The 8,546-nt window shown below is 41.6% G+C and overlaps 1 protein-coding gene across 2 annotated transcripts in view; it reads right to left on the bottom strand.

Moving 5' to 3' along the window:
- RHBG (Rh family B glycoprotein) overlaps positions 1 to 7,941 on the bottom strand; it is a 46,078-nt gene extending 38,137 nt beyond the window's left edge. The window contains exon 1 of one of the 2 annotated variants that reach the window (XM_044002028.1): positions 7,472 to 7,941. The gene's annotated coding sequence lies outside the window, so the exon portion shown is untranslated. The remainder of the gene's footprint in view (positions 1 to 7,471) is intronic. The other variant, XM_044002029.1, reaches the window with a different exon arrangement.
- Positions 7,942 to 8,546: the final 605 nt, after the last annotated feature.

The following is an 8,546-nucleotide window of genomic DNA, read 5'->3' on the forward strand; positions in this document are numbered from 1 at the left end:
CCTAAGTTTCCATTCCACCTACTGATTACACAGAAAACAAAAAAGTATTATCATTTAAAATTCAAATAGTCAGAGTTACAGAATGTTCACACCTACCATGAGCCTCTCAAGTACCCTCTGAATGATACTACTTGGAGGGGGGGGGGGGCAAGGAGGGTTAAGTGATTTGCCCAGGGTCACACAGCTAGTAAGTGTCTAGTGTCTAAGGCCAAACTTGAACTCAGGTACTCCTGAATCCAGGGCCAGTGCTTTATCCACTGTACCACCTAGCTGCCCCAATACTGCTAAACTATACCATCTAAAGATGCTGCCTTTGTTTTCTGGGGAAAGCTTGGGGTCATTAAAGGCGCTGTGCAATTTGTTTTGTTTTTTGGTGGGGCTATGAGGGTTAAGTGACTTGCCCAGGGTCACACAGCTAGTAAGTAATCAAGTGTCTAGGCTGTATTTGAACTCAGGTCCTACTGATCCAGAGCTGGTTGTTTTTATCCACTGCGCCACCTAGCTGCCCCTGCTGTGCAGTTTTCTAAAGGCAATCTAATCCACTCTCCTTATGTTGTTTAATCTAGACTTAACTCAGACATTTGGAATGTCTGTGCAAAGTAAATGTACTGAAGGGCATGACCTATGGATGTCCATCTGACTGCATGTCAAAATCTTGATAACAGGACATTCTTTATCCACTTGGTTTTTCCTTTGTGGATGGTTAAATCAAATTCTTGAGAGGTTACAGACCTCTTTCTAGGAGGCTCTGCCATGTTCTGAGGGCTTAATGCATCTACCACCACTGCATCTCAAAGTCCCAGTGGCAAGACAAAAATGGCATCAGAGATGCATCAGTTGATCTTGATCTTTCTAAATTAAGGTCTTAAAAATATTTATAGCAGCTCTTTTTGTGTTGGCTAAGAATTGGAAATCAAAGGAATGCCCATCAATTGGGGAATGGCTAAACAAACTGTGGTATATGACGGTGAGGGAATATTATTGTGCCATAAGAAATGACAAGCCAGATGATTTCAGAAAGGCCTGGAAAGACTTATATGAACTGTTATATAGTGAAGAGAGCAAAACCAGAAGGACATTGTGCACAGAGACAGCAATATTGTTTGATGAAGAACTGTGAATGACTTAACTATTCTCAGCAATACAATGAGCCAAGACACTACCAAAGGACTGTTGATGAAACATATTATCCAATTCCAAAGAAAGAACTGATATTGATGGAACACAGGACTGAAGCATGCTATTTTTCACTTTCTTTTTTTCCCCTTTTATTCAAGTTTTCTTGTGCAAAATGACTAATATGGTAATGTCTTACATAACTGTACATGTATAACCCATAGCTTATTGCTCACGGGGGGGGGGGGGGAGGGATAAAAATTAGAACTCAAAAACTAAAATAAAATGTTTACTTACTTTTAAAAAATTAATTAATTATGCAGAAATAGGATTAATGTTATTATGTGTATATATATGTGTGTATATCTATATCTATATGTATATAGATATATAGATATAACCTATATCAGATTACACTGCTGTCTGGGGGTAGGGGGAGGGAGGGGGAGGGAGGGAGAAAAATCTGAATTGTAAAGCTTTGTATAAAACAAAAAGTTGAGAACTATCTTTACATGTATGGAAAAAAATAAAATACCTTATACATTAAAAAAAAAATTAACTTAATTAAGGTCTTCCCAGGTCTCAGTGAGTCTGAGGCAATCACAATAATAGATAATAGGATAGATAGAAGATAGATCGATAGATAGATAGATAAGATAGCTAGATAGATAGATATGATGAGATGGAAGGATGGAGGATGGATGGAGGATGGATGGATTGGATGGATGGATGGATGGATGGGATGGAGTGGATGGCATGAATGGATGGATAGGATGACAGATGGATGGAAGCATGGGACAGACAGACACGTGTATGTATATATACATACCACATGCACATATAGGAGCAGGTAGGTGGTACAGAGAGTAGAGACTGATGACTGCGCAGGCTTTGCCTCACTTAAATCCAATTTTACTAGCAAAACCTATCATCCTTGTGATATCATTGGTCCTCTTCAAAAATAAAGGATGAGGGGCAGCTAGGTGGCACAGTAGATAAAGCACTGGCTTGGATCCAGGAGGACCTGAGTTCAAATCCAGCTTCAGACACTTGACACTAGCTGTGTGACCCCTGGGCAAGTCACTTAACCCCTCATTGCCCCACAAAAATTAAATTAAATTAAATTAAAAAATAAACGATGAGGGGCATCTAGGTGGTGTCAGTGGATAGAGCACTGGCCCTGAATTCAGGAGGACCTGAGTTCAAATCCAGCTTCAGATACTTGACCCTTACTAGCTGTGTGACCCCCTGGGCAAGTCACTTAAACCTCATTGCCACCAAAAAACAAAAAACAACAACAACAACAACAACAAAAAGCATGAACAAAAGCAACAGCAGCAGCCAGCAGCAATCTATAAACAGAGGATCTAGAGCATTTCACTATCCATACAAATTCTTCTTCAACTTTGATTATGCATTAGATCTCACATAATAAGGAACTACAGAATAAAGGATGTGACTGGAAAAGACAGACTGGTCACCTCTAAAGGTAATGGAGAACTGCTGGACAGCCTATGTGCTCTATCAGTAACCTTGAAATAGAGGAGAAAGTGAAGAAGGGCCTCTGACATGCTAGGTGGACTGTGGATGGCAAATTTATGCAAGGACATAGACAAGAGTAGGCAGGCACAGGGATACTGAAATCTTATCACTGAAGGAAACTTCCACACTGATGAAGTCACAAAGTCCATTTGAAGTAACTTAAATTGGAAAGAATCTTAGAGGCAGTATGGCCTGTTAGGCAATAGACTTGGAGTGAGGAAGACCTTGATTTCAAATTCTGCTTAATATTTAGATACTAATATGACTCAGATAAAGTCACTTAATCTCTGTAGGCCTCAGTTTTCTTATTTGTAAAATGATAGGATTGGGGGGCAGCTAGGTGGCACAGTGGATAAAGCACCAGCCCTGGAATCAGGAGGACCTGAGTTCAAATACAGCCTCAGACACTTGTCATTTACTAGCTGTGTGACCCTGGGGCAAGTCACTTAACCCTTATTGCCCTCCCAAAAAGAGATTGGATTTGAAGGCCTCTAGAGTTATTTCCAGCTCCAAATTATTATATAGGTGGGGGTCCACCATCCATCTCAAATAATGCAATTAAAAATGATAAGTGAGTCAAGAATATCAAGGGAAATAATGAAAGAAAAGTGCACAGGAAGGTGAGTTAGCTGTACCAAATCTGGAGCTTTATTATAAAGCGGCAGTCATCAAAACTATCTGCTACTGGCTAAGAAATAGAGTGGAGGATCAATGGAATAGGCTAGGCACAGGAGACACAGTAGCAAATGACATTAGTAATGCAGTGTTTGATAAACCCAGAGACTCCAGCTTCTGGGATAGGAATTCAGTATTTGACAAAAACTGCTGGGAAAACTGGAAGATAGTATGCCAGAAATTAGGCATAGACCAACATCTTACACCTTATACTAAAATAAGGTCAAAATGGATATACGATTTAGACGTAAGAAGTGATACCATAGATAAATTAGGAGAGGAAGGAATAGTCTACCTTTCAGATCTTTGGAAAGGAAAACAGTTTATGACCAAACAAGAGATTGAGAATATAATGAAATGCAAAATGGATGATTTTGATTACATTAAAAAGCTTTTGTACAAACAGAAGCAATGCATCCAAAGTTAGAAGGGATGCAGAAAGCTGAGAAACAATTTTTACGGCCAGTACTTCTGATAAAGGTCTCATCTCTAAAATATATAGGGAACTAAATCAAATTTATAAGAACCCAAGTCATTCCCCAATTGAGAAATGGTCAGAGGATATGAACAGGTAGTTTTCTGATGAAGAAATAAAAGCTATCTATTCCCATATGAAAAAATGTTCTAAATCACTATTGATTAGAGAGATACAAATTAAAACAACTCTCAGATACCACCTGACACCTATCAGATTGGCTAAAATGACAAAAAAGGAAAATAATGAATGTTGGAGAAACTGTGAGAAAATTGGAACACTAATGCATTGTTGGTGGAGCTGTGAACTGATCCAACCATTCTGGAGAGCAATCTGGAATTATGCCCAAAGGGCGATAAAGCTGTGCATTTGACTCAGCAATACCACTTTTGGGTCTTTTCCCCAAAGAGATCATAGAAAAGGAAAAGGACCCACATGTACAAAAATATTTATAGCTGCTCTTTTTGTGGTGGCAAGGAATTGGAAATTGAGGGGTTGGGGGCTGCTAGATGGCAATGTGGATAGAGCACCGGCCCTGGACTCAGGAGTACCTGAGTTCGAATCTGGCCTCAGACACTTAATACTTACTAGCTGTGTGACCCTGGGCAAGTCACTTAACCCCAATTGCCTCACACACAAAAAAAGGAAATTGAGGCGTTGCCCATCAATTGGGGAATGGCTGAACAAGTTGTGATATATGAATGTAATGGAATTCTATTGTGCTGTAAGAAACAATGAGCAGGAGGAGTTCAGAGAAACCTGGAAGGACTTGCATGAACCGATGATGAGTGAGAGAAGCAGAACCAGAAGAACATTGTACCAGTATCATCAACATTGTGTGTTGATCTACTGTAATGGACTAGATTCTTCTCACCAAATGCAATGGTACAGAAGAGTTCCAGGGGACCCATGATGGAAGGGGATCTCCAAATCCAGAAAAAAAAAAAAAAGAACCGTGGAATAGAGATGCTGATTGACCCATACTATTTCTTTTGCTTTTGGTGCTGTTGTTTTTCTATTTTGAGGTTTTTCTTCATTGCTCTGATTCTTCTCTTATAACATGACTAATGCAGAAATATGTTTAATGTTATTATATGTACATATATACATATATATATATATATCCTATATCAGATTACCTGCTGTCTAGGAGAGGGGGAAGGGAGGGGAGGGAGGGAGAAAAATCTGAAATTGGAAAGCTTGGATAAACAAATGTTGAGAACTATTTTTACAAGTAACTGGAAAAAAATAAAATACTTTTATCAGAAAAAATGTTAAGTGTAAAGGGATGGTTACAGTGACGAAGTTTTAAAGGGGCAAACAAAATGGTTTATGCCCTGTGATCTCTTTGAAGTATGAATTTTTTAATTGGGTCAATAAGGGGACAGCATATTTGAGAAACCAAACAAGTTAACTATAACCCTGGGAAATATAAACAGGGAGGAATTTCAGCAGTTGATTCAGTACAATAAAGAGTAGAAGATTCTAGGCTTGAGAGCACCTTGAAGTACTTGTACCAGACAGCATCAAGCCAGGGAGATGGGGGGAAGCCCAGAGATATTGGTATACTTCCTACTTCCATTCTAAGAGCCATCAGGGACACACTGTGTCTGATTCAGAAAGACAGCTACAGCAGGGAGGAAGCAACCTCAAGGAAAGAATTCTATGAACTCAAGAAAGGATTTTCTCACACTGAGAAAATTTGGAGCTTCATGAAAAACATTTTTCACATATCTATCTGCCAGACTAATTAAAGGACTTCAGTGTAATAAGTGCTGAAAGAAAATTTAGATGTTGTGAAATTCATGGGGAATGTCAGTTTAGACCCAAAATTACAGAACTTAATAAAGCACATGTATATATGTATGAATGTGTGTATATTTATGTATGTGTTATGTGTATATACATACATGTGTACACATAAATATATATAAGTGACTAGGAGAGATTTTTAATCTTTAAACCTAATGATGAACCTAAGAATAAAATACTAATGATTTCAACCTCCCAAAGAAAAATCTAAATCCTAGATGGCTGTTTAAGTTGTACCATCATCTAGATTTCAACATATCCAGGAAATGGTTCTTGATCTTTGAAGTAAAACCAACAAGATGAAAGAGAAAAGGGATATGGAATGACACTATTTCACTTCACACTAATCATTTCAGAATTGACCATAATTCTTCACGGGAGAAGAGAATCTTTAGATATGGCAATATCCAGAGTAGTGCTGGAAAAAAAGAGGAGACACAGAGGAAGCTTAAGGAATCAGGCAGAGATAACCTGTTAAAACAACCAAACCAACTCCTGGAGGTTCTAGAACAAAGAAGCTTGGTTTGGGGATATTTATAGATAGATGCATGGATGGATGGATGGATGGATGGATAGAGAGATAAATAGATACTGTTGAATATTAAAATATAGTTTTTGTATCTGTCTGTCCCTACAGATTAGAGAAATAATGTTTAATCTCTCCTACAAAATTAATAAACAGATCAGAGAAATTATATTTCCTACTAACCAGATCAGAGAACATGATATCCATACCTGTCCTCTTATGAAACAGATCAGAGACAGACAAAAAAAAAACTATCAATTTAATATTTTGTCCCAAGAAGAAATATATAACAACATGATCATGTGGAGACTCCCCTCCTAAGAGTGAAGCTCAGGGGACTCCCCATTTCTGAGGGTATATAATGGTTTTTGTCCACTGATTACAGGGTGTTGTCAGTTTCAATAATATGATACAGAAATCAAAGGCAGTTTAACAATTTCAGTTATAACAAGTATGGAGGAAATATCTAATCATCAAGATAAGATTACAGGATTCCAAAAAAAAAGGTTTTGGCAAGGATGAGGACAGGGAGATGTTATCATAAGATAGGGACTTATGCTGAGGGAAAAGAAGGCACTAGGTAGGGTCTTTTATCTGCTAGCTATCTGGGTTCAGGTTTGGAGTTCAGTTGAAGAACATTTTGCTCCTATTAACCCAGGATTTCATAAAAAATACTTTTGGGGGGCAGCTAGGTGGCACAGTGGATAAAGCACCAGCACTGGATTCAGAAGGACCTGAGTTCAAATCCGGCCTCAGACACTTGACACTTACTAGCTATGTGACCCTGGGCAAGTCAGTTAACACTCATTGCCCCTGGGCGGAGGGCGGGGGGGGGGGGGGGGGGGGGGGGGGGGGGGGGGGGGGGGGTGGGGGGGGGGGGGGGGGGACTTTTGAATAAGGTACATCCATCAAATCCAGGTGATCCATATATTCATATTAACATACATACATACATACATACATACATACATACATACATACATACATACATACATAATCTCTATCTAGAGATAGATTGTTGCTGGTACAGAACAGCCTGTAGTTTAAGAAAAAGATTGGCAGTTTAGAAGTGTATAGAGATGTGGAAACAGAGACATCCATCCATCCATTCATCTATGACTGGGTCGGTCTATCATCTTTCTAATCTCTATCTATCTATCTATCTATCTATCTATCTATCTATCTATCTATCTATCTATCTATCTATCTATCTATCTATCTATCTATCTATCTATCTATCATCAATCCCTGGGGCTCCCTGCCTTGCAGGGCTGCAAATACAGTCACACGAGCCAGATCCCAATTCTAACTGTGGCCTGACCCACCATTCATCAGGCAGTCTGTTGACCCACACCTGGGGGCGGACATAAGCTTCAGTCCAGGTTTCAGCTCAGAACTCCAGCAATCCACCAGCCTCAGTCTTCCCCCAGTGGCAGTCAAGGAGCTGGGAGAATTGCCCTTCAAGTCATTGTCCTCAAGAAGGGGCAGGTCCTGGGAAAGGGCTACCAAGACCGGGCTGATGGCCTGGGGAGTCACAAGTCAAATCTTCCCCTCTCGAGCTTGTCCTCCTTAGCTCCTTGAGAAGAGCCAAGGTGGTGAAGGAGCTGCCTAAGACCGAACCTTTCAGCCCCATTCCGCTTCTTGGTCCACCCCGAAGCTTCAACCCTAGCAGAAGATGATGGGTTGCCTTTCCCCACTGGCAGAGAAGCGCGGCCGCTGCCGCCGCCGTGGCCAGAGCCACCCGGTCTCGGATTGGTCTTTTCCACTCTCAAGGCTACATTCCCCCTCCACGCCGGGTGGCGGCGCTCCTCCGCATTAAGCCAGACGGCGGGCGAGCGCCCTTTTCCAGGTTGTGCTTTGGCGGCGTACGCCGCCTGGCGTGTGGGACAAGAACAAAGAGCGCAACGCGCATTCCTCCTTATGCGCATGCTCACATCGCGGCTCTGCGGCTCTACCGCAGACCAACCGCTTCCGTCACCCACGAACAGCTGGGCATTCTGGGAATTGTAGTTTCTAGGCTGGCTCCATTTTCTTCCTTCCCGTAGTTGCGGGAGACGTTGGTGCATCCCTGAGATGTCCACCCCCTGAGACTGCTGAAGTGCCCTCTCTTTGCCCTGGTTACCCGGTCCGCCCTCTCCTCCACCAGAGCCGTAGGCCGACCAGGGCGGGGAAGGGCCTGCAGGCCGTAACGCCTTATTTCCACTGAAAGTACTAAGGCCGCGGAGCCTGGAGAAAGGAGGGCCGCGAGGTAGAATGGAGAGCGAGGACAGAAGACGAGAGAACGGGTGAATTTAGGCTTCACGTCAGGGACACTGCTAACTATTTAGCGCGACCCCGAGGTGGTGGAAGGGGGCGCCGTGGTGCTGCTGGGGAAAGAGGGCCCCGAAGCGTCCGTGCCCC

The sequence above is a fragment of the Dromiciops gliroides genome, chromosome 4, assembly GCF_019393635.1.
Source record: "Dromiciops gliroides isolate mDroGli1 chromosome 4, mDroGli1.pri, whole genome shotgun sequence".
In the NCBI taxonomy this organism is placed as follows: domain Eukaryota; kingdom Metazoa; phylum Chordata; class Mammalia; order Microbiotheria; family Microbiotheriidae; genus Dromiciops; species Dromiciops gliroides.